The sequence below is a fragment of the Eumetopias jubatus genome, unplaced genomic scaffold, assembly GCF_037043125.1.
Source record: "Eumetopias jubatus isolate StellerSeaLion01/CBP00866 unplaced genomic scaffold, mEumJub1_p1.0 scaffold_13, whole genome shotgun sequence".
In the NCBI taxonomy this organism is placed as follows: domain Eukaryota; kingdom Metazoa; phylum Chordata; class Mammalia; order Carnivora; family Otariidae; genus Eumetopias; species Eumetopias jubatus.
In genome coordinates this window covers 74,888,832-74,916,638 of record NW_028274819.1, presented here as the reverse complement: position 1 = coordinate 74,916,638, position 27,807 = coordinate 74,888,832, and the positions used below count along the sequence as shown (strand labels likewise).

General features: G+C 53.0%; 1 long non-coding RNA gene across 4 annotated transcripts in view; it reads left to right on the top strand.

The window, feature by feature from the left end:
* LOC114221571 (uncharacterized) overlaps positions 1-27,596 on the top strand; it is a 48,935-nt gene extending 21,339 nt beyond the window's left edge. For all 4 annotated transcript variants that reach the window (XR_003611763.2, XR_003611767.2, XR_003611762.2 and 1 more), the window contains exon 3: positions 26,793-27,596. This is a non-coding gene — a long non-coding RNA (uncharacterized LOC114221571). The remainder of the gene's footprint in view (positions 1-26,792) is intronic.
* The last annotated feature ends 211 nt before the right edge of the window (positions 27,597-27,807 follow it).

Below are 27,807 nucleotides of genomic sequence, written 5' to 3'. Positions count from 1 at the left end.
CAAAATAGTTTCCAATCATAAGTCACAACGCTGAGACCGCTATGGCTAAACCTCACCTAAGCTCCTTCAGGACATGGCCAGATGGGCATCTGATTGGTCTCCTCATCATGGGAGGCACCCCCCGTCCCTTGTCTGTCTCTGCGTCATTGCACATGGGAACATCACCATGGGGTCAGGGCAGAATAAACACTGTGGTTCTAGAGACCATGATCAAAAATTTCAAGAAGGGGTTTTCGGGAGACTATGGAGTCAGGATAAACCCCGGCAAATTGAGAACCCTATGTGAATTGGAATGGCCCACCTTTAATGTCGGGTGGCCTTCAGAAGGGACATTGGATGTCCCAACAATTCATCGAGTATGGCGAGTCATAACAGGAGAACGAGGACACCCTGACCGGTTTCCGTACATTGACTCCTGGCTAGGAATTGCCCAGACCCTTCCCCCCTGGGTGTGATTCACTTGCAATAGGCAGGGACAGGCCAAGGTCTTAATCGCCTCATCTAAGTGACCTAAGGAAGATCAGCAAAAGCCCCAGTCTTCACAAATCCTAGCCGGAAATCCCAAGGACGAACCGATCCTGCCCCGACCGTACACACCCCCAAGACCATCTATACCTGGCCCTTCAGCTCCAGGCACTCCACCGCCGGCGGTTTCACTGGTGCTCCCAGGCCCAGAGGATCCACCGGCGCCCCCAGGCCCAAAGGATCCACTTTCTCCAGGACCAGCAGCCAGGCTGCGCCCCAGGCCGGGCCCTCCAAATGCTGGTATGAGAGACGCGGGAACCCAAGAGGCACGATGAAGATGGGACGGTCCAACCCGGCCATTCCATGATGTATTATCAGCCCTTCTCCACCACCAACCTCCTCAACTGGAAACATAACACTCCATCCTACTCTGAAAAACCACAGGCCATGGTAGACCTCATGGAATCCCTCTTCCAGACTCATCGTCCAACCTGGGAAAACTGCCAACAGTTACTCCACAACCTGTTTAACACAGAAGAGATGAGGAGAATAATGAGAGGAACACGGCAATACCTAGAAGAGCACGCACCAGCGGGAGTCATCGACCCTGCTGCCTGGGCTAATACGGCCGCACCCAAGGAGCGCCCAGCATGGGACTTTACCACGGATGAGGGACAGGTCCACGTCTGCCGATACCAGGAGGCCCTTCTCCAGGGAATCCGGGCAGGAGCTAAGAAACCCATGAACATGACTAAAGTATCTTCGGTCACTCAACAACCAGGGGAGTCCCCCGGGGACTACTACGAGAGATTATGTAAAGTCTACAGGATATACACTCCATTTGACCCCGAGGCACAGGAAAGCCAGCAGATGGTAAGCACCTCCTTCGTGGCTCAGGCCACCCAGACATTAGAAAACTTCAGAAACTAGAGGGTTTCGCCAGGTTGAACATCCCCCAACTAATAGACATTGCCAATAAGGTCTCCATGAACAGGGAGGTCACAGCCAAATGGGAAGCCGACAAAAAGATGAAAAAGAAAGTCAGCCTCCTGGCCGCCACCCTGAAAGAAAAGGACAACACAAAGACAGGGAGACCCCAACCACCGAAAGGGGGGAAACCCAGAACCCCCTTGGCAAGGGATCAATGTGCCTGCTGTAAGGAGAAAGGGCATTGGAAAAACGAATGTCCCAGCCAGGGAAAGGCTCAGAAGCCCAGCCGCTACAAGGAAGAACCCCGAGAGGAGGACCTCATAGGCCTTGCGGGAACAGACTCAGACTGAGGGGGACCAGGCTCTTTCCTCCTTGGCCCCCGTGAGCCCACACAGAATGAAAGTAGGGGACCAACCAGTGACTTTTATGGTTGATACTGGGGCCAAGCACTCTATTGTCACCTCCCCAGTGGCCCCTTTCAGCAAAAGGACTGCGACCATCCTTGGGGCCACCAGGGCTTGGATGATACAGCAGCCCTTTTGCCAGGCTCACCAGTGCGAACTCGGGGGCCACAAGGTCCGACATGAATTCCTTTATCTGCCTGATTGCCCCATCCCTCTCCTGGGCCGAGACATACTCTCCAAGCTTGGGGCTCAGATAACCTTTGAGCCCACTGGACATACTAGCCTCTGGTTGAACCCAAGGCCAGAGGAGACGGGGTCTCTGGTACTAGCAATTACCACACCGAGGGAAGAAGAATGGAGGCTATTCTGTGCCCAGGCCCAACCGACCAGCCCGCCAGAGTTCAGACTTGCCTTCCCTTCAGTATGGGCTGAAGACAACCCACCTGAACTGGACTGGAATCAGGCCCCTATCATTGTTGAACTGATCCCAGTAGCCCAACCTCAGAGGCAAAGGCAATACCCCCTTCCACAAGAAGCTAAGATCAGCATCCAAGAACATCTGACCAAACTCAAAGAAACAGGTATTCTAGTCGAGTGCCAGTGGGCCTGGAATACCCTACTCCTGCCAGTCAAGAAGCTAGGAGGGGGATACCGACCAGTTCAAGACCTGCAGGCCATCAACAAGGTGACCATCTCTCTGCACCCAGTGGTCCCGAATCCATACACCCTCCTCGGCCAAATCCCAGGGTCGGCCAGATGGTTCACTTGCCTAGATTTGAAGGATGCCTTCTTCTGCTTCCGCTTAGCTCCCCAGAGCCAGCCACTGTTTGCCTCTGAATGGACTGAACCTGATACAGGGCACCAGATGCAACTGACCTGGACACGCCTCCCGCAGGGGTTTAAAAACTCCGGGCTGGCCGCGGACCTCGCCAGCTTCCCAAGAGAGGCCACACAATGCACCCTCCTCCAGTATGTGGATGACCTCCTCCTCGCCAGTGACACACAAGAAGGCTGCACAAAAGGCACAAAGGCCCTCCTACAGGTCCTGGCAGACTCGGGATACCGAGCCTCATGGAAGAAGGCACGCTCTGCCAACAACAGGTCCGATACCTTGGTTTCCTCCTCACCCAAGGGAATAGAGAACTAGGGCCAGAGAGGAAAAGGGTCAACATCTCCCTGCCATAGCCCCAGACAAAAAGGGGCCTACAAGAATTCCTGGGGGCTGCAGGATTCTGCCACATCTGGATCCCTGGGTTCTCGGCAATAGCAAGACCCCTTTATGATCTCTTAGGGGGACCGATCGAGAACTCCCTGCCTGGACCAAGGAAGCAGAAGCCGCTTTCACAGAGATAAAGACCGCCCTGGGGTGGGCTCCAGCCCTGGGCCTACCAGATGTAGAAAAACCCTTCAATGTCTTTGTGCATGAAAAGGAAAAAATAGCGCTTGGAGTACTCACCCAGACTGTTTGGCCCTGACAACAGCCAGTTGCATATCTGTCAAAGAAGCTGGACCCCATGGCAGCGGGATGGCCGCTGTGCCTGAGGGTGCTGGCAGCCACAGTCCTACTCATCAAGGAGGCGGACAAACTCACCCTGGGGCAAGAACTTATGTCAAGGTCCCTCATGCAGTTGTGTCCCTCATGAACGCACAGGAACACCGCTTCCTTTCCAGCTCTCAGCTAGCACAATACCAAGGGCTCCTCTGTGAAAACCCACGGGTCACCCTCGAAACAGTAAGGACATTAAATCCAGCAAACTTTCTCCCCATGGAAGAGGGGGAACCAGACCATGACTGCTCCGAGGTGACTGATGAAGTCTACACGAGCCGTCCAGATCTGCAGGATCAAGCAGTAAAGAATCCAGAGCTCACGCTGTTCAGCGATGGCAGCAGTTACCTACAAAAGGGTGCTCAAAAAGTGGGTTATGCAGTAACCACAACCACTGAAGTCCTAGAAGCTAAGGCATTATCAGCTGGACAGTCAGCCCAACAGGCTGAATTATATGCCTTAGTCCGAGCCCTCACACTTGGTGAAGGCAAGTGAGTCAACATCTATACTGACTCTCGGTGCGCCTTTGCTACTGTACATATACTTGGAGCCATCTACAAGGAAAGGGGCCTCCTAACTACAGCAGGAAAAGTTATCAAGAACAAGGAGGAGATAGTGAGATTCCTTGAAGCTGTCTGGCTTCCAAAGGAAGTAGCAATCCTGCACTGTAAGGGACACCAGAAAGGAGATGACCCCGTAGCGCGGGGAAATTGTCTGGCAGATGAGGCAGCCAAGACCACAGCCAGTGAGGACATGGACAGAGCCCCTTCCCTCACCATGGCCCTGACACCCCCGGAAGAAGTCCTTCCACCCAATTACACTAAAGAGGAAGAGAATGGGCCATGGCTGAGGGAGCCACCCTGACTGAAAAGGGATGGTGGATGATGCCAAATGGGCACATCTTTGTTCCAATAGCAACTGGAGGGCATCTAGTCAAGGAACATCACCAACTCACTCATCTGGGAAAAACTGCATAGAGGCCCTTCTCAAGAAGCACAACTACATCAGTCAGCTGCCAGCACTGTGCCGAGCAACAAGTGAACGGTGCATAACATGTGCTAAAAATAATGCTCGGTCTGCACCACGGCCCCTGCCAGGTGTCCAGAGGGTGGGAGCAACCCCCTTCGAAGATCTAGAGTTAGACTTCACAGATGTGCAGCCGAGCAGGGGCTTCAGATATCTTCTAGTAATAGTGTGCACATACTCTGAGTGGGTGGAAGCCTTCCTGACCAGGACGGAGCAAAGCCGGGAAGTAGCTAAAGTCCTCTTGCGGGAGATCGTGCCCTGGTTCGGTCTGCCATTAACAATCCATAGTGACAATGGACCTGCATTTGTGGCAGACATTGTACAGGTCTTGACCAAATCTCTAAACATCACTTGGAGACTCCACACCGCTTACCGGCCCCAAAGTTCAGGGAAAGTAGAGCGAATGAATCGCACCCTCAAGGGAACCTTAGCAAAGTCAGGAGACTAACCTCCCATGGCTGGATCTGCTACCCCTAGCTCTCCTGTGTGCTTGCTGCACACCTGGGACACTGGGTTTCTCCCCTTTTGAATTAATATATGGACGGCCTCCCCCATGCTTGGGGAGCCTTCCAGGAAACTTACATCAGGTTGGAGATAAAGAAATAAAGAATGAAGGGGGAGAAATCGAAGGGGGAGAGGAACCATGAGAGACTATGGACTCTGAGAAACAAACTGAGGGTTCTAGAGGGGAGGGGGGTGGAGGGATGGGTTAGCCTGGTGCTGGGTATTGAGGAGGGCACGTACTGCATGGAGCACTGGGTGTATAATTAAAAACAAAAACTCTAAAAAAATAAAAGAAAGCTGCTCCTTTTGAGCAGCTTCAGTCCCTGGGGGCCACCCTAAATAAATTACAAAAGTACACCATTGAGAGAGGGCCCCAGTCTCCTTAGGCTCTCAGGTACACTCCTTCCAGACAGGGCACTCAGTTTGGGTGAAAGATTGGAAGAAAGACCCCCTCAAACCGCAGTGGATAGGGCCCCACACTGTTGTTCTACCACCCCTACTGCCCTCAAGGTCTCAGGTGTCACCCCCTGGGTCCGCCACTCCAGAGTGAAGAAAGCTCATCATTCGGATGAGAAGCCGCATTAGTGGAGAGTCCAGCCAGACCTCATGAACTCGCTCTGGCTTCACCTTCGATGAGACCCCACCGACTGATGGACACCTGTCCACCATGGTCCCTGGCTCTCATGATTTTCCTCCTCTTGGGAGTCGGACTCTACACTGTTGCCCCTCCTGACTGGACTTTGCCCCAGAGGCTTACTATTGCCATTGCTTATTGAGTGTCCCTAGGGTGTATTACTGCACTCACTTGTCCACAGGTTTCATCTGCTGACAGGTTAGCCACAATGGCTCTCTCTACCTAAGGTTGTAGACCCTGCTTTTATTGGCCCTCTGCTGTCTACTCCTGAGCGCATGTCACCATGGTTTTCCTGGCCCCAGTCAGTTCCGGTTTTCTGCTACCTGGTATGCTGTTCCTCCTCACTGTCCCTAGCTGCCCAGCCAGGCAAGGGGGGCAAACTCTCATATCACCATTATTGGCAAATGAACTTACCAGCTTATCCCCCTCAATCCTGCACCAGCGCCCCCACTGACTTCTTCCACCTGGGATGGGCACTCACCAAAGGTTCACCTCCATTTTGAGGGATGCCAGCTTCTTGATACCTCCTGGGAGCCTTATAGACGGTGTTCCTGCCGTGGCCCTCACTCAGGTTACCAGCTGGTAGATATCTACAGCCAAACACCTGCCCTCAGTTCTGCTCGCAAGCCTGGGGATATGAGTCATGGGTGGCGACTTGGCCGGCAATGGAACGATGGTCCACCAGGTGGTGGCACCTCAAACAGCGCAGTGACATCTGGATTTCCTTGTCACGCAACACCACCCCATCCTCTTGCTCTAACAATCACTGTATACCGCTCACCCTCTCAGTCTTAGAACCCAGTGCCACCTCATGGGCCACAGGAATCACTCTCCTGTTGGGCCAGTATCACTCTATAGGGACCGACCCTATGGCCAGGTTTATGATTAAGTCCGTGTTCGCCTCAAGCCTTGCAGTCAACCCCCAGAGTCGGAGAGAAAATAACTCACCCTGGCATATCCCGCGTATCCCTGGGTGCCCCATCCACACGCAGCTAGCATCTATAGGGCAACTGTTAAGTATGATTAACTCCTCCCACCAAGCACTTAACCACTCAAATCCACCCGTAGCATCTGACTGCTGGATCTGTTTGAAGCCCCGTCCCGCCCAATACCTAGGTGTCATCCTCAACCAGTCCATCATGTCGCTCCCACCTCGGCACCGGGGACCTCAGATTATCCCTTTCTGGCTCCAGTCCCGCTGTATGGAAACTCTTTCTGTCCTGTCACGGGCCACGTCAGGTCTGTGCGCCTAACAACACTTTTCTGGCTTGTGATCAAGGTGTATACATCTGCATCACCCCGCACAATCAATCATGCACGCTTGTCAGTCTCTTACCCGATCTTCCAGTTCTCCCCGGGAGGGATACCCCACTCATATGTATGGAGACCTCCTAGCCGCCCCCAATGCTCCCCCGCAGTCATCCCTCCTATCGTGAGCCTGCTGGCCACATCAGGTATTGCCCTCGGTGTCAATGGCGTCGGGATGTTCCAGGTTCGGTATCAGGGGTTAACTCAACAACTCATGGTGGACTTTTCCGCCCTCACTCAGTCAGCCCTGACCCTGCAGCGCCAGCTCGATTCACTGGCCTCAGTGGTCCTCCAAAACAGGCTTGGGCTTGACTTACTCACAGCCATGCGGTGGGGGGTGGGGCTCTGCCGCTTCTTACAGGAGGAATGTTGTTTCTATGCTAGTGAGTCGGGGGTGGTCCAAGAAACTGACCCAGTTATAGGAGTGAGTAAATCACGGGTGGGAAGCACTCCAGCAGACGACTTGGTGGGATTCCCTCTTACAATGGTTCCCTTGGATCGCCCCCCTTCTTGGCCCCCCTCCTAATGTTCCTCCTCACAGTAGCATTTGGTCCTTGTATTTTTAATGCCCTTACTAGGTTTATCACTGCTCAAATGGCTAAGATCAGACTCCAGTTGCTCCTTACTCACTATCGCCCCTTAGAGAATAAAAATGATGCCCTCTAAACTAGGTGTTTAAAGGGGCATCAAAGGGGGGAATGATAAGGGAAATCTGTGTTCTAAGGGGGCCAACCAAGCCAGCAAGGGAATCCCAGTCCCGGCTGCAGAGCCGTTCCGGGTTTTCCCTCCTGCCCCGCCTGCTGCCCTGCAGTGAAAGTGCCACATATAGGGAAGTAAAAGTGTATAAATTGCCCCTTTTGTGCTGGGAGCTCAGATCTTTGGAGATCACTCTCCTCTGAGCCCACGGGCGCTAAATAAACCTCCTATCTTCCAAGATCTCCAAGTGCCGCTTGGTTCTTCTGTCGGGCGATCCAGTCCAGGTTCTGTAACACTGGGATCAAGCCTCCCCATCAGGCTCTCTGCTCAATGGGGAGTCTGCTCTCCCCTCTGCCTGCCACTACCCCACTTGTGCCCTTGTGCTTTCTCAAGCTCTCTCTGTCAGATGAATACATAAAACCTTTTTAAAAAAAGGAGGAGGGGCGCCTGGGTGGCTCAGTCGGTTAAGGGACTGCCTTCGGCTCAGGTCATGATCCCAGGGTCCTGGGATAGAGCCCCACGTCGGGCTCCTTCCTCAGCGGGGAGTCTGCTTCTCCCTCTCCCTCTGCTTGCCACTCCACCTGCTTGTGCTCTCCCTCTATCTCTATCAAATAAATAAATAAAATCTTAAAAAAAAAAGAGGGGGGATGCAACCTGACCTTGGTGTTACCCCCACCCCAGCTTTCTTGAAAAAGTCGTTTTCTTACTTCCAGGGCCTTCCAGTCAATCTTCTAAGTTTTCTTTTTGTTAGGGCTTATTTAAATGCAGGAAATTTAATTAGTTTACGTTAATACCGCACTGTCTTACTCTACTGAAAGGCACTAACGGGTTTAATCTAGCTGCTTCTAATGATGGTTTTTCTCTCCCTTCTCCTTTAAATAATTGTAAATACTTCTATTTATCAAGGCAGCAGAGCACGGTGCTTTATTGCCATGTGGAACTGTGTAGTTAAATGTGATTTTTAAAAAATGGCTCAAATTTTAATTAGAAAGCAGATTGTTAAATGACATTTTGATTTGTCCTTTGATGGGGAATTGGAAATAGACCCATCATGATAGGAAACCAGGTTCTAGTCCAGAAGGAGGCATATTAACTTAAGAGCAGGATGTGATTTCAGTGAGTCATTGTTTTCCTAAAATAGGCTGTCTTCTCTGGTCTTCTCTTGAGGGAGAGAGACCTTCCTCTGCATCTGATTAGGGTGCACAGCTGTTAACTCACTGTTTCAAGCCAGAAGCTGGAGAGTCCTCTGTTAACACTCACCTTCCTCTTCCTCCAGATCCCCAAGTCCTTGCGATGCTCCTAAAGTAGATCTTGAATTCACCTGCTGCCCTCCGTGTCCATCCCCCACGTCCAATGACACCAGTAGCTGCCTGGGTTCCTGCAAAGGCTTTTGAACTGCTTGCCTGCGTCCACTTCGCCTTCATTCTGCTTGTCACTTTGGCCTCAGGGTGACCTTTAAAGCTCATCATATCATTTCACTCCTTGTTCACACCTGTCCGTGACCTCTTCCTGCGCTTGGATGAATCCCATAGGCCCAGCATGGCCGACGGAGAGGACTGCACGGCCTGGGCCCCAGACCTGGCTAACCTAGCTAGAGGTCTCACAGCACTGTTGACGTCACATTCAAGTGGCTCGTGAGACACTTTAACCTTTCACTCTTGACTCTCTTGGCAGGCTGCAATGATTTTGATTTTCCAAGGGCAATAAAATAACTGTCAGCCTGGCAAAGGTGTACTTAGAATGGATGTTGTGTTCTGGAAAATGGTATGGGGGGATTTGTTCCTCCAAACCCCAGAAATCAACTCCACAGAGGTGGACCCCTATTTCATTTGGAACTTTATTAAGCAATCAACCAATATGTAATCTGCTAAAATGTTAATACCCCTGCTGCTCTCCAAGTAGCCTCCCTTCCAAATATTTCAGTGTAAGAACGTGTGGAGTCTTTAGCTCTGGAAATCAAGACAGGACTGACATTCTACAGGGAAGAAAAGAAACACTAAATATGAGCACACAGGTTTCCTTTTTAGACACGTTTCTCCTTCTCTGAAGCCCACTTGTGTTCCTTACCTTAACCTTTACTTTTGTGTGTTTGTGGCACAATGTCACACTTGAACAGAGAAATCTCTCGGCCGAGTGACACTCTCTGTTCTCCTCGGGCCTTCCATTAAAGATAATTAATGGGAGGCCTGAGATTCCAGCTGTAGTTTTGGTGCACTGTGACCTCAAATTAAGACCACTTTTCTGTGATCTTGAATTTGTAACTTTTTATTGATACCAGTCTGATGGTTCAGTCTGATGAGTTACAAACCAAGATTATAATGAGAATAGCAGGCGAGGTGATCCTAATACAGGGTGATGAGCACTGTGGCGTTACGAGGTGCCATGGGAGCACAGAGATGAGCCCCTTACCCACCTAGGCGCCTGGAAAGTCTTGAAATGCTTTCAAGGGTGTGTGACCCGTGAGATGGGTCTCGAAGGAGAAGTTTGCCAAGCGGGAGGAGTGACTGGGAGAAAAGAGGCAGAAAAGGGCATTTTGGACAGCTGCATGGATGGAGGCGTGGGAGGTCAGCAAGGGCGTGGTACGCCCCGAAAACTGTATGGGGGTGGTTGTGGCTGCTGCAGGTGAAGGTGTGGACTGAGGACTGACTGATGGTCCGGGGGCCTGATGCTGCAGTAGAGCATTCCCATGGCATTCTATGCTGGAGTTTCCTGGGTCACATTTGTCTTTTGCACTCGGAATTCTGTAGGCTTGGCCTCTACTTTCAAGGCTTCTTCTCAATGGCATTGACCCAATCCAGACACACAAGGCCTTTTATTAGGTTTATTAGGTTTTGTGGGTATGGGACTCAAAATGCCACAGACTGCCAAGTTTAAGGTATATCCGTAGGCTGTCTACCAAGAATTACAAAGACATTTTTAGAAGTTACTGAAATGTGGTTGGTGTTAAATTACAGCCCTGCTGGAGTTTATGAATGACTCCATTTCCTGTTCCTTTGGGGTCTGGCTGCCTTGTCATGCTTGGAAGTGGTAGGTTTCAGGCTCCTATGAAGCACAGACCTATAGGCTGTTGGATTTCCTGTAGATGTTGGCGATGGCACTATACCGTGGTATATCAAAACCATCTTGAATTAGTGATAATTTGTAATTGCTCAGAATCTAGATGTTGAATTATCAATTACTGTTAGCTTAGCTTTCTCACTGTTTAGCATGATTTGGTTGGTGGTTAACCTTAACGTATAAAATCATGCATATTTATACCAGGAATGTGTTTTGGCCCAAGAGTTTCCAACAACTAGGCTTTAAAACCTATATGAGGTTTAAATGGGTCCTCCAGGGGCGCCTGGGTGGCTCAGTCGGTTAAGCATCTGCCTTCGGCTCTGGTCATAATCTCAACATCCTGGGATCGAGCCCCGCGTCGGGCTCCCTGCTCGGTGGGGAGTCTGCTTCTCCCTCTGCCCTCCCCTTCCTCCCCCCCCACCCATGCTCTCTCTTTCTCAAATAAATAAAATCCTTAAAAATAAATAAATAAATGAGTCCTCCATATGCCTTTGCTAAAGAAGATGCACATGTCTCCCGCACGTGGGGCTGGGCAAGTTGTAGCGTCCTTTGCCCGCCGCCACAGGCAGTGATCTTAGAAGGATTTAGAAATGTTTTGAGCAGGCAGGAAGGTCAGGCAGGGAAACACAGGTTAGGAGGCTGTTGCCGAACTCTTCACGAGCAAAGATGCGGGCCTGACCTGGTGGGGCGATGTTTGAGAGATGTCTAGGATGAGGGACTGGTAAGACTCGGGGAAGAATGTGATATAAGAACAGGGGAGAGGGGACGTGTCCAGGAAAACCTCGAACCTCTGGCCTGGGCACCATGAGTAAGAGAAACAGGCTTCTATCATTCAGCAAATACTTAATAAACCCCTGGTGGGAGGGGGGAGGTAGACAGAGAATGATTAACTCTTTGAAGAGGCAGAGCGAAAGAAGGGCTATTTAATTAATTTATTTAAGATTTATTTCTTTATTTCAGTGAGAGAGAGAGCGCAAGTACGGGGGGGAGGGCAGAGGCAGAGGGAGAAAGAGCCTCAAGCAGACTCCGTGCTGAGCCCCCGCCTCTGTGCAAGGCTCCATCTCACGCCCCTGAGATCAGACGTGAGCCGAGACCCAGAGTCGGATGCTCAGCCGACTGTGCCACCCAGGCGCCTCAAGAAGGGCCATTTTAAAGGCATAAGAGGAGGCAAAATGGTAACTGATTTTGACCAATGGGATCGGGCAGGTTTTCTCAGTGGCGAGAGTGTGTGAGGTAGGCCAAGATGAAGAGCCCTGGGGTTAGGCACGCGTTCAGTGGGACAGGAGTGTGACTGCTCCATGTGATGTTGGGGGCAGAGTTGGGCTGGGCACTCAGGGCCTGGAAGGCCAGGCCAAATCTGCACTGTGTTTTGCTGGTCCTGGGGGCCACTGCAGGCTCTATAGTTAGAGGACTAAGATCAGAGCTTGGATTAAGTGAGGTCATTCTGTCTGGAGATTGAGGAACCAGGAGGTGGAGGCAGGCACTTTGCCAGCCAGGGGAACGTCGTGGGGCCTGCAGACAGGCCACGGGCAAAATCGGCCTCATCTTCAGCACTCGAAAGCCTTCTGGTCCTGTGGCCTTTGCCCGGACCATCCCCACTGACTGTTCAGTTTGGCAAAACAGCTTAAGGTTCAGCAAGAAAAGGTGGCATTTATGCTAAAGATCAAATATTTATCACTTTGTTAGTGACCAAATCAACTTCAGCAGCCTGAGGTCGCTGTCCGATGGGGTCATTCTCCTTCCCCTACCCCCGAAACCGACCCTCCTGGAGACTCCAGAGAATGCTGACACGCCACCGTGTGAATATTTGGTAGCAGCTTAGTGTACGGGCTGCCTTTTGCAGACTTTGAATTTGGCAGGCGCAATCAAGGCCTGCAGCGGAGCGCAAATAATAGGCTTTGAGACATTCGCTGGTGGGTTTGTAGAGTCCTTTCTGGATTGATCTCCCCGCTCCACTCTTGCTCTGGCTCGGCGGACCTCAGGCTGCATGCTCCCGTGGGGCCTGCCCTGAGCGCCCTTCTGACACACCTTTCAGGTTCCAGGCCTCTGCCCTCCCGGCTTCCTCCCTGCCGCCCCCCCTCCAGTTGTGTTCAAGGCACTTTTTCCCTTCAGGCCTCTGTTGTCTGCTCAGACTTGGTCCCTTGTACCACTCCATGTTACAGCATGTCCCTGGCTCTCTGTCACATAGCACATCTTCGTCTCTTGTCGTCTCCTGCCACTAGAATGTGACTTCTGTCAGAGTAGGAGCTTTGTCTTGCTCATTGCTCCATCCCCACTGCCAAGAGCATGCCTGGCACGTGGACGTAGCCTTGTTTCTGGGGAATCAGTGGCTGATCAGATGGACTAGGCCTCGCACTCAGCACATATAATCAGTGCCTGGCATATGGTAGGTGCTCAGTGTGTGAATGAATGAATCAGTATGTGAGCGACTCTGCATGTGATTAGCTGGTCCCCAGCGCCTCACTGCTCAGCAAGGGTGTGTTGAATCAATGAATGGATCATGCAGTCTTGGGCGCATGTCGATGTGGCTGCCGTTTGCATTTGAAAATTCAGTCAGTACCTCACTCTCTCTCAGTTTGTCTGCCATCAGCCAGGCTCTGTAATTAACTTGCTGTAATTTAGCCTAGAGATGAATTTTTCATTTTAAAGATGCCATAAACAACCAGCGCTTATGCTATCTTGGTTGTTAATGAAGTTCCTGTCTACCAGGACGTGAAGACTGTAGCGCGCTGAGGGCCGTTGGTTGGCTCACGCCTGGCCCTGGGTGCGAGAGGACAAGTGGATGAGTTCTGGCAGGTTGTGGTCCTGTATTCCTGGGGTGCTCCAGAGCATGCCAGTGTGCAGGCCGAGCCCGGGGCATCGGGGGCATCTTCCTTAGGGCATCGGGGGCATGTTCCTTGGGGGGTCACATTTTATCCAAAGATGTGGGAAAAATAACATTTAAGAATATTGAGGGGCGCCTGAGTGGCTCAGTCCGTTAAGCATCCAACTCTTGGTTTCTGCTCAGGTCCTGATCTCATGGGTCATGAGATCAAGCCCTGTGTCCGGCTCTGTGCTCAGTGGGAGTCTGCGTGGCTATTCTCTCCCTCTGCCCCTTCCCCCGCTCTCTTTCTCTCTCTAAAATAAATAAATAAATCGTTAAAGGAAAAAAAAAAGGATACTGAAACGAATATGGATATGTGTTGGAGGAGAACTCAACATGGCTTAGTGGGTAAGAGCAGGACCCTGGAACCTGGAACCAGACTGTCTGGGTTTGAATCTGTCCCACCCCTTACTTGCTTTGTTGTCCTGGGCAAGGGACATACCTGCCTGTCAGATGGGAGCCTGTGATACAGTGGAGCCTCCCGCATGGGGGACACAGTCGGCATTCAGTGACAGCCACAGCAGGCTTTTATCATGGTGCCGTGCACATTGTGGGGCCAGTGTGATACACGATTGCTTGACATTTTTAGATAAAAGAGGAGACAAATGAAATTTTATTCTGGCAGTGGCTGCCCCAGCCCTGGCCTCCAGGGATGAATGTTCACTCACATCTGCCATGGTTGAGATGGACAAGTTAGCAAAGCACTGCCTTAAAAAAAAAAAACCAGTGCGTACAATTGGCTGGTCTGCATGTTTTCATGAATTTCCCCCCAACCTTGCCTCAGTCTTGAGCTGTCACAGAGTTGAGCTGTCATTAACAAAGTACTAAATTAGCGATGCCTCCTCTAATTTCCTCTGTCTTCCAATACCTAACTGAGGAGCACATGAAGTGAGGGAACCTAAGGGTTTGGATAAGGAATTGCCATTTAAGTAGTGACATTCTCAGGGGAGCTACCGCCTTCCTGAGTGCTTGCATGGATGTCGCCTGTTGCCCGCCTTTCATTCCCCAGCAGTGTGGCACTTATCAAGGTGGAGAAGAATTGTCGCAGCAGAATCCGGGTCCATCTCTTCCATCTGATTTCTGACTCCCATCCCGTTCGTCTCTTGGTTTCCCCTAGAGAGAGAGAGCTCCCTCCTCCAGAAGTAGGAATCTTCCGCCATCTGTTCAGGTTCTGCCTTCCAGAGCACAACTGACCAGGAATTTTCAGCCTGCAGCTTAAGTTCTCTGATAGAAGGACCTCTGGACCCTGTGTTGGCACAACTCCGCTGGGAAATGGGATTTAACTGTTTAGCGGCCCTCACTGCGGGGAGGCCTTCTCAATCCAGTGTTTATCAGCTGTGGGTCACAGCCAATGAGCTGATTGGGAAATTAGTGGATCGCAGTGGGCATTTTCTCTAATGACGTGAAACAGGATGGTTGCTCCCTGTAAGCCTCCATAGTCCCTTGTAGAACTTTGGTCTCAGGCCCAATGCCTGCGCTGCCCTTAACTGTGTTGCTTTCTTTGCATCTCAAAAGCCATTGTTCTCAACCCTTTGGCAGGAATTTCAAATTACTTCTTTTCCCTTGAGGGTTTTTTTTTTTTTTTTTTTTTGTCCTCTCTGTGGTTGAATTTGTATCAGGTCAGCTGGTTTTAAACCAAGTGGCTGTGCTGGACCAAAGTTGCTGGTCACTGTGAATTTCTCTCTGACTCCTCATTAAAGAAGCACAGTGGGCAGTCCACAGTTAAATAACAAGACCCGTCAAAGGCCCTGCTTCCTCTCTGCCCTCCTCTGTGGGCGGCGAGAGGAGCTGGCTGTTGAGCGCCTTGAGAGCTTCGCGTCCCTGGAAGGGCAGGCCCTGGAAGGGCACTGTTTCCTCGGGGCTGGAAGAGCCTCTGTTGCTGGTTCTTGGAAGGAGCAAGCGGGGACGGGCCTGCATTCACGCGGGCGTCTCTGCTTTCCTAGAGTCCAGCAGGAGCGGTGTCATCTTGTCACATGTTGTCCTGAGAAATGTGACTGTAACTTGAACCGAAAAGAGGGATGCAGCTCCGAAGATGGAGCAGAGTTGAGCATCAGCAGGGCTTTCAGGATGGGAGCTCTGTATGTGTTGGGGGCGGAGGGGAAGCGGGCGTGGTGGGAGGGGGACGCCGCATGCAGGGCAACCATGGGGTTTGGGGTGCCAGGGCCTACGCCGAGTGCTTCGCTTCTGTAATCTCATGCGGTCCTCACCTCCTTCTCTCACTTGGTCACACTGGCCTGACAAGCCCCCCGCCCTGGTTCAGTCTAACGTCCTTCCACCCTGCCTCCCCCACCCCTGCCCTGTACACGCACCTGCTCAGTTGGCGCCACCCGACTCTCCTTGCTTTAGGATCTGTGACCTGTGGCTGCAGGTGTGCCGCATGCTGCTGTGGTCACACGATGGTCCTCGCTGCATTTGTCCCCCTCGGGGACAACTGTGTCACAGCTTCTCGCTCGTCAGATGTCTGACATCTCCACCTTCCTGCCTCCTTCTTCCCGTTTCACGCACAACAGTGGCGGTTGCTGGAGAACTTAGGCCTGCTCCCAGCACCATGCTGGTGGCCCTGAACCCGCTCTGTCTCCCCCAGGGGTGCTTCCGTCAGTTCTTTTTCCTTCCTTGTCCTGGTGCACTTCCCCCTACGATATGAACATTCTGTAACTGCCTTAACTACCTACACACAGAGCCAAACTCTTACCCTCATAGCCCCTAATTCTGACCCTCTTTTAATAATACTAAGGATGTTGCTCCTGCCGCTTCTGTAGTATGTACGTACCAGGCATTATTCTCATCAGTTCATTAGGTATGATTTTTATCGCCATTTCTCAGATGAGAAATCGGAGGCCTGGGAAGATCGAGCACCTTGCCTGAAATCCCAGGGCTGGGATTGCAGCGCAGACACTCGGCCTCCGAGCCCTGTCCTGAGAAGAGTTGCCTGCTGGTGGTCTCCATTCTCTCTGCCCCCTTCCCCTCTGGGACCTACTTGTAACACTGTCCCCTCCTCATCTCTCCCCCGAAACCTACTTGTGACCAAATATTAGAGCACTTTCTGCACTCGCCTCCCAGGACACCCTGCTCTTCCTGGTCTTCCTCCTTTCACACGTTTTCAGTCTGTCTTGCTCGTTCCTTGTCTGTCCTCCCCGATCTAAGCCTTACATCACCCCAGGCCTCCATCCCGGCGACCGGCCCTGTCTGCACTCACTCCCCAGCCTCGTGGCCTTCGGCGCCTCTAGCCCCACGTTCCTGCCTCCAGCCCGGCTCACACCAGGGACCAGACTCCTGCATCCTGCTGCCTGCTCGCTGGCTCCGCTAGCATCTCCAGCTCAATGCATCCCAGCTTCCCACACCCCCACACAGCCTTCCTCGCCTCTTCCCCACGTGTCCACGTCCCCTCTGTTCTTCCCCATCCTCAGGCCTTCGTCCGTTTCTCTTTTCACACTCCACTTCCGGTCTGCTGGTGAATCGTGTTGCCTCTGCCTCCAGAGCACACTCGGGATCTGACCACTTTACACCACATGTGCCCCTTCCCTGGACTATGCCACCGCGTCTCACCTGAATGATGCCCAGGCATCTTCACCAGTCTTGCCTCAGCTCTGCCCCCCTGCAGCCAGTTGTGTAACAACAGGCTGTGCCCTCCGGTGGCTCCCATCTCCCTCTCTGGCCTCACCTCTGCATGCTCCCCTCCGCCCTCTCCAGCCTTGCCGGCCGCTGCACTGTTTCTGGGGTTTGGGCTACCCTCGGGTCTTTGCACATGCTCTGCCCTGTCTGGAATTTCTTCCCAAGAATCTGCGCAGGTCACTTCCTTACTTCCTAGAGTCTCTGGTCCAAAGTCACTTTCTCAGTAAGCCTTCCTTGATGGATGACTCTCAACGTGCCGCCTCTGTACCACCCCTCCCCTTTCTATTCTCTACAACACATAGCATCATCTGACACCCATTCTGCTCCTCTGTTGGTTGCCTGTCTCCCCGTGTCCTCGTAAACTACCCAAAGGCAGCCTTCTGCCTGTCTCGTTCAGAGCTGTATCCCCATTCTATCCCCTGACATACAGTAGGTGCTCAAAACATATTTGAATGACAGGTAGTTTTATCCCTGGTTTATAGAGAGAATAATCGGAAGTCTGAGAGTTACTTGCCCAGGGCCACAGACCCTAAAAGTGCCAGGACAAGGATGGAAACCCTGACATGAGCTTAACTCCTCCATGTGCTCCTTCTTCTTGTTAAGTAAGGACCATAACATGTAACGTGCACAGTGACTGTGGGGGTGAAACGGATAATGCACAGGAAGGCACTTGTAAACCCCAGTGTGCCGGAGGAACGGGACTTAGCTAATTTAGTGAGAACTGTAGCTTTTCATGTCTGTATTATTCAGCAACCTGCCCAAAGGCTCTTTTGTGTTCTTGGGTTTTTATTCGGACTAGCCGATACTGCCTCCACCAAATTACCTACTTCTCCCTTCTGCCCTTGGTGAGAGAACTGCGTGCACATGTGTGTGTCTGCTGGCTTCTGTCTGTTGGTAGCTCTGATCCCCACCCCGCCGGCCATCAGGTGGAAAGCTCCCCCCCAAACCTCTGTGGCCCGTCAGCAGCTGCTTGGTGGCGGGGGGTGGCTGGAGCCTGTGGGCCTGTTTCTGTCACTGTGTGTTCAGGTCTGTGTTCCTGGGGAAGGCGTTCAGGTTATCAGCCGGTGCTTAGCAGGTGTCAGGAGTCCCATCCTGCATAAGTCTCCTGGCAGCCTGCCCACCTCCTGCCCCCACTGTCTGCGGCAGACTGGAGTGGAGTGATCACAGGCCCATTATGGCTGACCACCAGGGACGTAAAATGAAGCAGGCACACTTGAGGAACCACAGAACTGCTGCCCTCAAGCCCGCAGTTTATGTTTCCCCGAACCCAGGCCAGCTTCCCCAGCCTCACAGCGCCGGGCACGAAGCAGTTTAGCCCTTCTAGTGCTTCCTGTTAGGGTAATGGTGCAGCCACCAGAAGGGGTGGTAGATACCCCTCCACATACACTGTTCAGACATGTTGTTCATTCCTTGGCATGCCTGCTTTCCAAGGAGGAGAAAAATGCAGCCATTTTCTCCGAGAGCACCTGCAACTGCCTTTGCTGAAGGCAGGAGAGCCGTGGCACCTGAGAAAAGGTGACCGGCGTGGAAACTAGGCAGGCGGTCTCCTGTGGGGAGCCACCACCGGGGCCTGGCTTCCGTACTCGCCTTGATTGTGTGCGGATGTCCAGTTCGCAGCTGCCTAACACTGTCACCGGGCCAGGTCACGCTGTCCTTGGCGGGCATCCCTCCAGCAGCATAGGCCATCAGGTGAATACAGCAGTGGAGACAGGTGACATCAGAGTAGCCTGGCCCACGGGGACAATTCAGGCCCGATCCGGTGCATCCTTGAACCCAGGTCCGCAGCCCAGCCCAGGGCAGGCATGCGGTGAAGCTTTTCAGGAATCAGGACAAGTCTGGCTGTAGGAAACAGGCTTTATCCGCTGCCAAGTGAGACGAGCCCAGGAGGGCCTGTGTTCCCTCCCACACACCCTCGCTGAGTCCTCGGCCTCCAGAGCAGATGGGCCGGAACGAGGTACGGACTCTTGAGCCTGCATCCCATCACCTTGTGCTTCTAGGGCATGCCCAGCCACCCGGGGGCAGCTGGGTGGAGTGGGGGAGCACAGTTCTTGAGCCAGCTAGGGCTAGGTGAATCCAGCTGCACCACTGACTTAGTACCTGGAGCCTTCTCGAAGCCCCAGCTCCCCCGTCTGCAAAATGGGATTAAAGCCCACGTGAGCTCTGCGTGTTTGTAGATGGCTTTAGTGTGGTGGCCCAACAGAGAGTCTTCAGGAAGTGAGAGCTGCTTGTCTTCATTGTGGGGGCCCCTGGGAGGTGTCATGGGATCACAGCAACAGGATGGGAGGGCTTTGGAATTTAGGTCTGAGTTCAAATCCTCATTCTGTTCATTCCTAAAATACTTAATGAGTGCCTATGTACGGATTTTACACTGGGGTTGAGACTGCTGGTTCCCTAATAGTATTTAATCTTGGGCAAATCATCATACTTTTCTGAAGCTCGGTGTCTTCGTGTAAAATGGGGGTAAAGAATACCAATCTTGCAAGGCTGTGTTGAGAATGAACTGAGCGTTTAGAAGTGGCAGCTAGCTACTTTATTCTTTTCTGCTATAATTTTTCCTACCGTGCTGTAGAATTTTCTGCTATAACTCTGTGGTTAGTACAGAAGATGAACAGTTCGTTAGACCGTTCGAGCTGTGATGTTGAATCCAGCAGGTGTTTGCTGAGCACCTGTTATGTGAGAGGCGCCATGCCAAGCCAGGGGAATAATTGTACTAGCAAGACACAGTTGCCATCCCCCAGGAGCGCACAGTGCAGTGGGGACATCAGAGCCCTAGCTGGTTACTGGCCCCTGGTCAGTGCTGTAGGAGGGGAAGACACTGAGTGCTGAGACCGTGCCAAGGAGGCAGCCATGGCTTCAGTCCAGGGAGGCTGCTGCTGGTCACGCACAGGGGCTGGCCAAAGACGAGAGAGGGAGCAACAGGCCGGCAACGGTGTAGGGGGAGAGGGCCTCCTACAGAGGTACTGTGTCGGCACAGGCACGGAGATATGCTTGTGCAGGGCAGGAGCTCAGGTACCTGGGTAGCTGTGGCTCACGTGGGATGTGATACGGCTGGGGAGATCTATTAGGGCTGGGTTGTAAAATCTGCAGAGCCCTCCCCTTTGGGGGTTGAGGCTGAGACGCAGAAAGCTTCTCAGGCTGTGGCATTCCTTATTGCACAGGGCAGGCCCAGCACTGTCCAGGGACAGTGTAATGTGAGCCATTCATAGAATTACACTTTTTCTAGTAGCCACACTAAAGCAGTAAGTGGAAAACAGGTGAAATTAATAGTATTGTCATTTCAACATGAATGAGAATTCATTATGAACTATTATATTTGGATGTATTATCAAAGTCTCGTTTCAACATGAATCAGCATAAAAATTTAAGTGACACATTTTATGTTATTTATTTTCGTACTAAGTCTTCAAAGTCTGGTGTGTATTTTACACCCCAGGACAGCCCCGTTTGGACCACAGCTGCATTTCTTTTTTTTTTTAATAAAGATTTTTATTTTATTTTATTTATTGAGAGAGAGAGAGAATGGTAGAGAGAGAGCATGAGAGGGAAGAAGGTCAGAGGGAGAGGCAGACTCCCCGCTGAGCCGGGAGCCTGATGCAGGACTCGATCCCGGGACTCCAGGATCATGACCTGAGCCGAAGGCAGTCGCTTAACCAACTGAGCCACCCAGGCGCCCACAACTGCATTTCTAATACTGGAGCCACGTGGGGCTGGTGGCGACCGCCTGCTACCTTGAGCAGGGAAGGGTTAGGAGTTCCGGAATATGAGACTTGGCAGTGATCTGTGTAATCCTGAATCTTCCCTCAACCCGAACCAACCTTCTCCCATCAGACCCTTGAACCCACCTGCCCACCACCAGATTGGTGATTGGTAGTTTTCAGCAGGCAAGAGAGAAAAAACTGGGGGATTCCATCATCCATGGGTTATATGGCTCAGAAACAAAAACAACATGCAGAATTCCCTGGTGGTGCCTCCCTTTATGTGCATCTCCACGGGACGGACCTCCCTGGAGAGGAGGTTACTCTGCCGTTTACTGAGCATCCGGCATGGCCTGTTAATGTACGAGATCCTACAGATAATACAACCCTCCTAATTTTTTCAATACCTCTACAAAGCAGGTTTTCTTACCCCATTTTACAGAGGAGGAAAGTCAGGGCAGGAGAGATTAAGTAACTTGCCCAAGGCTGTGTGACTGCATGGGGCCGAGCTGAGGGTCAGACCTGTTTCCCACCCTCATTCTTCCCTCTGCTCCTGGCTGTTTCTCCATTAGGGTTCAACACTATGTACAGTATGAGCTCTAACCTGGAAAAAAGACCCATTAAAAACTCAATAAGCATGTATCTACACAAGTATATGTATGTATACATATATATATAAAACACTGGAAGGCTATGATCAGAGAAAAGTTGTAAACTTAAAACGATTCTGTACGAAAGGCTGTGTCCCCACCCCTTGCTGTCTGCCTCCCTGCCACCTGCCCACGCAAACTGGGGACCAGTTGGAATGTTGCAGTGCTGACCAGTTGCCGTGGACTGGCATTAGTGGGGGAGGGGGCAGAGCAGGCGGAGTTTCATTAGAATCGGGTGGGACTTAAGCGTTTGTGAAGTCTTCCGTTTCCCGGGTTAGGGGGGCTGGAAGCAGGGGGGCACCAGGTGGCAGTCATAGTTGTAAGGTTGGAACTGTGTTAGTGGCTTCTCCTTCCTGCCTGCGCAGCTTGCTGGGAAGAAGTCAGACCGCGCAGTGTGAGCTTCGTCTTCAGTTTCCTCTCTGTGAGGGGCTGGTAAGCAACGATGTGGCCCCAAAGTGGGGAGTGGGTCAGGGAGATGGGGGTTGAGGAGACACAGGTGGGCGGCGACTGTTCAGGCTTCGGAGTCAGACAGACACGGGATTGACCTTGGACTCAGCTACTCCCTGATTTTGTGACAGGGGCAGGGCTTTGGATTCCTCGTGGCTGAAACTGGAGCAGTTATTGTAGCCAGGGCTCTTTTTGCTGGAAGCTAGCTCAGGGTAAAAGAGGTACCAACCACCAGAAGATAGAAACATGTCAGTGTACTGGAAGGACCAGAGCCTTGTAGCACGGGGCCCTACAGGGATTCCACCAGAAGGATGGGAGACCAGTTCCGTCTGCCACCGTCTGCTCTCCCCCACCCGGCTTTCCCTGGTGTCTTCCGCACGTGGCATCAGATGGCTCCCCACATGGCTACATCTGTGTGATTGTCCAACTTCAGCATCCCTTAATGTTTCTTAGCATAGATTTCTGAAATGGAGGCCTGTTGACCCAGCTCAATTTTTTGAGGCAAGCCACACATTTCAGAGGTTTTGGACAAGCCTGGATGAGCCAGCCATGGCCCTGCAGGCCACCTCGCCTGGTCCGGTGAGCGGAGGCCAGAGCATGTGTGGTGAGGTGGTCCTGACGGTCCAGAAGGAGGCAACGTCTGGATAGGAAGCATATATGAACTTTACCCAGAAGGGCTGATGTGTCCCTGCTGAGTTTGCTTTTCTATCCTCCAGGATGGTTATTTCATGCCTGCTCTTTCCTCCAGCCTGCCTCCCAACTCCTCAGACTTTTCGCATTTCACGGAGAAAGTCCAAGCCTCTCATTCCTACCGCACAGTACAGACCTGTCTCCTCCTGTCCTGTCTTCTTCGCCTGCCGCCGGTTGGATTCGAAGTTGTGCCTTTGCGTCTCTCCAGAGCAAAGTGGCCCTTCTGGACCCTCCACTTGCTCCCCCAGCTCCCCCAGATGTCCCCACGTTTTGAGCGCCAGTTCCTGTCCCGGCTGCACACCGGCTTCCTGTGCGACCTCAGACCAGTTGTCCGGGCCCGGGCTGGTCAGGGTGCCGGCCTGGAGCCGTGTATCACGAGTCCTCCCGGGATTTGGGAGCTTGCGGCAGAATGCCAGGCAGCTGTGCACAACGCCTCAGTCCCACTGACTGTTCTTCATGGTAGAATGTTGTCGGCGAAGGAAGCAGAGTGTTCACTTGCCTTCTAGCACAGGCTTCTCAGAAGAGCGAGGGTTTGTGGATGACGCTGTAGTCGCCCTAGTCTGAACCCTCCCCTCTCGCTCCACCGAGGTCACTCATGTCCGATCTTCACGTTGCCAACACCAGCAGAGGCTCTCAGGAGTGTTGGGAAGCAGTGCCCTTCTTGACTCTCGTGGTCGCCAGGACTTTCTGTGCTGCTTCTCCCCTTCACTTGCCTCTTCTCCGCAAGCTTCTTCGCTTGCTCGTCCCCTACCCGCTCTCCAACCGTCCGGTGCTGCGGGGGCCCCGGGCCGGGCCTGTTTCTCCATCTACCTTGCCTTTCGTGAGCTCACCTTGTCCAATAGCTGATGACTTCCGAATATAGATCTGCAGCCCCCACCAAGCTCCTGACTCGTTGCTCCAGCCCCTCCTTGATATTTCCATGGCGATGTCCAACAGGCATCCTCGCCCATGGATTGGTGTGAGCCGAGCACTTACTGTTCTTTCTCAAGTCTGCCCCTTCTCTCTCAGCTCTTGAGGCAGGATCACCACCCAGCCAGCTGCTCAAGCTCCGAAATTTAGGTTTGCCTCCTGTGATTTCTGTCAGCTGTGCCCCCAAAGTATGGCCTGACTGCATCCTCTTCCCGGTCACCACTCCGTCTCCCAGGCGGAACCATCCCCCTCGCACCCTGGCCCACTCCAGGAGCCTCCCTTTTCATTCCCCCATGCCCTGCTGTCCACGGGCCAGCTCGAGGGAGCTTTTGAAAGCCCGCACCTCCCTGTGTGAAGCCCTTCAGGACCTCGTGCTGCTCTTGGAATAAAAACGTGGCTCCTTACCGTGGCCCGTGAGCCCCCAGATGACCTGGCCTCTGCCCTCTCCAGGTCCATCCGACACTCTCCTGGTTCCTTCCACTCCTGCTGTTCTACCCCACTTTTGTCCCCCCTGGCCCCCTTCCCTCTCCTCCGGTGTCATCTCAGAGATGTTGTCCCTGATTCTTGGGCCCCAGGGAGAGCGTGGGGCTGTGGCTTGAGGCCCACGGCATAGGTGAGCGAAAGCAGGGAGACTGCCTCCTGTAGCGTAGCGGAGGGCCCAGAAGTCAGGCATGCGTGTGCATCCTTCACATCCCTACCAGACCTCTACTGTCCCCAGCAACTTGAGGCTTTTTTTCCTAAGCCTCCAGGAACTTCTGAATGCATCTCACAGATGTCAAGAGCTGGTCACCACGGAGGCTGCTGCCCCTGAGAGCTAAGGTGGGGGTGCAGACAGCCGCTGAAGGAGCAGGCCCAAAGTCAGGGCCCGCGCTGTGAGCCTGAGCTGCCGGGGCCCTTGCCACCCCGCACTCCGGGGCTGCCTGCCCGTGCCCGGCCCCGTGAGGGGTCCTGTGAGTGGCAATAGAGGCCCCTCCGTTTTTCATAGACCCGACAGGCCATTAACTCCACGGAGGAAGAGCTGCAAATCAGAGGGCGGCTAATGGCTTGTGTCTTTTTAAACAGTTTTGTGAGGCCATGTCAGGGAGGGAGGGACTGCGGTTTCAGAGCCGACAGGGGATGCTGCCCCTGATGATGCTGTTTACAGACTGCGTGACCCATGGCAGGACACTTCTTCTCCTGCTCCTTGGTCTCTTCACTTCTCAAATGGGGATATTAAGCTTGTTCCATCCGACAGCTAAGAGGCACTGAGTGCCTTCTCCACGGCACGCGCTGTGTTACAGGTTCTCGTCTCATCCTCAGCAGCTCCGCTGAGGGCCACGCCGCCATGCTTAGCCCCTCCTGGGGGGTAGCCGGGGCATAGAGAAGCTCAGAGAGGCTGCCCAGGGTGGCGGGCAGGTGAGCTGTGGGGAGAGGAAGCCGGCTCCGCCTGGCTCGCGGCCTGTCCTGTGCCCCTGTGGGCGGCCAGAGCACCGTGGACGTGTGCCCTTTCCGGTGCTCACAGTCAGCCTCTGTGACAGAAGCTGCTCTTATTGTTCAGCTGATGACAGTGGGGCCCAGTGAGGCAAAGGGACTTGCCCGCAGCCATTCAGCCAGTCAGTGGGACGTCCTGGGTTTGACCCCAGGTCTGTCTGAATGTTCTGGGAAAGACTTGAAAAGGAGAACTGGTAAAGCAGGGATTCCTACACTTGTCAGGTGTTAAGAGAGTACTAGAGAGTATTTTTAAAAGCCTAATGGAAATTGTACACTTGCCAAAATAGGGTTGTCCTAAACTTTAATATTTGCTTTTGGCTGGCCTTATGCCATCCCAGTGCACGAAAATTAGTCATCTTGCACCATAAGGAAATCTACCCAATGTGGCTAATGTAGACAAAAATCCCGGGTCCACATGCGATGAGAGGAGCGGTAGGAGATGAACATCCCTCTGCCAACAGTTAGGTCTCATACAAGTCCCCTTCTGTCTCAGAAGCCCCATTCCAGATTCGCCATTTAACATGGTCACTTAGGTGTAAATGCCATCTTCCTCATCAGTGTGGTAGTAGGCCACCCACTGCCCTGGGACAAAACTGCACACACAAGATCGTGTTACAAAAGTCCCTTTGTCTGAAGAGTACTGCCCCCCTGCCTCCAAGAGCATCTAACTCCACGCTAGTCCCGGGTACTGTGATGGACAGATTTCTTTTTTGTCCAGTACCCAGCTGCCACCCCTTGGCCGTGTTTAGAAGACACTCCACCTACCATAGAGACTCAGAGGCTGGGCTGGGGACATCCCAAGTCTGATGCACACAGGAGCTGGTGGTGCAGAGAAGCCCGGCGCTCGGCAGTTCATCCCGGATAGTGACCGCGGCGACACCAGGGACAGCATTGGTGGCCTCAGCACCTCATGCTCCAGTGGCAGGGTCCGGGTGCTGACATGGTGTGAGTTGGCCTCTGGTTATGGCCGCGCCGGCTCCCTCGTCCTGCTCATTTCCTGAGCCTGGTCCTCTGGCCATTCTGGGGATCCTGGGAGGCGCCAGACACCTTCTCAATCTCATTGTCAGCCAAAGGGCTAAGAATCCCACTTTTCTGGAGCTGTTGCTCCAGACAAGGTTTTGTAACAGGTTTGTAATTCATTCCCAGGCCCCTGACAGCACAGCTTCACCACCTGAGCACCTCCTCAGGGCACAGAATGTACCAGAATCCTAGTTTGAGTGGGCGGCCGGACCACATGCTCAGCCAGTCTCTGTTGTCTGTCTGACTCGGATCTCCACTCTGCTGCAGCCCACGGGGCATCCCCGGACCGTGGGCGCCATGAGGGTGGGACGGAGTCCTCCACCTCGTCCCCAGCTCCTCGAGCAGTGCCCGGCACACGGGAGGTGCTCAGGAAGGTGTGACGGATTGGTGAACCAGTGCCCCTGGGCTCTCTCTAGCCGCAGGGAGGCTGAGCTGGCCTGCAATCAAGCCCGGGGCTTGGGCAAGACGGAGCCACGTGCCTGGAGTCCAGAGGTGGCCTGCAGCTTGCCACTAAAGCCTGGCTGGGGAGGCTGTGGCACTCAGAACAGTGAGGAGGGCAGGTGCCCCGTCTCCTCTGAGTGGAGACCACATGCTTTCCAGGCCTTCCATGTCACACGTGCACAGAGGCCCTAAGTGAGGAGGCTGGAGACCCACTCCCCGTTCGCTGAGGGCCCTGGAGTCCCAGGGTACATCCCACTCACCCCCACACCCGCTAGGTAGAGGGGCTGACATCTGTCGCTTGAGACCTACTGTTCCTCCCCGCCCCTCCGCCCCGTCTTCTGAGCTGCAGGTTAGCAGTTGCCTTTCACTTTGTAGTTTCTTTTCCCTTTCCCCCCATTCATTTTTAATCATCGTTCTCTCCCCAGGAAGTTCGGCACCTTGACCAGAGGAGCGTGGCCCTTCCTTCCAAACCCTCTCCAGACATACCTTCCCAGCATTGCTCCGGAAAGATGCGGCAGCTCAAAGGCAAGCCCAAGAAGGAGACATCCAAGGACAAGAAGGAGCGGAAGCAGGCCATGCAGGAGGCCCGGCAGCAGATCACCACGGTGGTGCTGCCCACGCTCGCCGTGGTTGTGCTCCTGATCGTGGTGTTCGTGTACGTGGCCACGCGCCCCACCATCACCGAGTGAGCACCGGGGGGGGGGGGCAGACTCCCCCAGCAGGGAGCCGGAGCCCGGGAGGGGGAAAACGAAAGAAAAATGGCTTTCGTATTCAGAGATTTTTCCTGATGCTGAGCTCTAAGCTGGAGCACCCTGTCTTCTCTGGTGTTTGACTTGATTAAAGTTTCTCCAATTTCCCTGGGAGGGAATAGGGAACGTTTTATCAGTGAATGTGCCATACACCTTATGGTCCACTTCATGTGCCTTTCAGACTTCAAAGCAGTGTGTGTGTGTGTGTGTGTGTGTGTGTGTGTGTGTGTGTGTGTTTCTTTTTCGCTCCTGAAATCGATATGTAGCTCCACCTGGTGAGAGGAGGAATCTTCTGGGTCATGAATCAGTTGGAATCAGTGCTCACCCCATCCCCATTGTTTAGAACATGACTCTTTGCCTACATGTGGTTCACGATTTCCAAAGGGACTGTATTTCTTCTCTGTGCTTAATGTGATTTGAAATATGTCGACTCAAAAGTGAAATATTTATTTTTTGAATAAAGGAGATAATAGCCTTAAACTGGATGTTTATCTTGCTTTGCCAGGAGGTGGCCTTGCTCTGAGGGAAGTGCAAGGAGGTGTTGGGCACCCTCTCCGGGAGGCCGTGTCCCTCTTCTCTCCCCGCCCCGCCCCCCCCCAACCTTCACCTCCCCTCTGCTCCCTGCTTGAATCGCTTCCAGGATGGCTTCTGCTTTTTGTCTGGATCGGTTGAAGATTGAGAGACTCTTGAG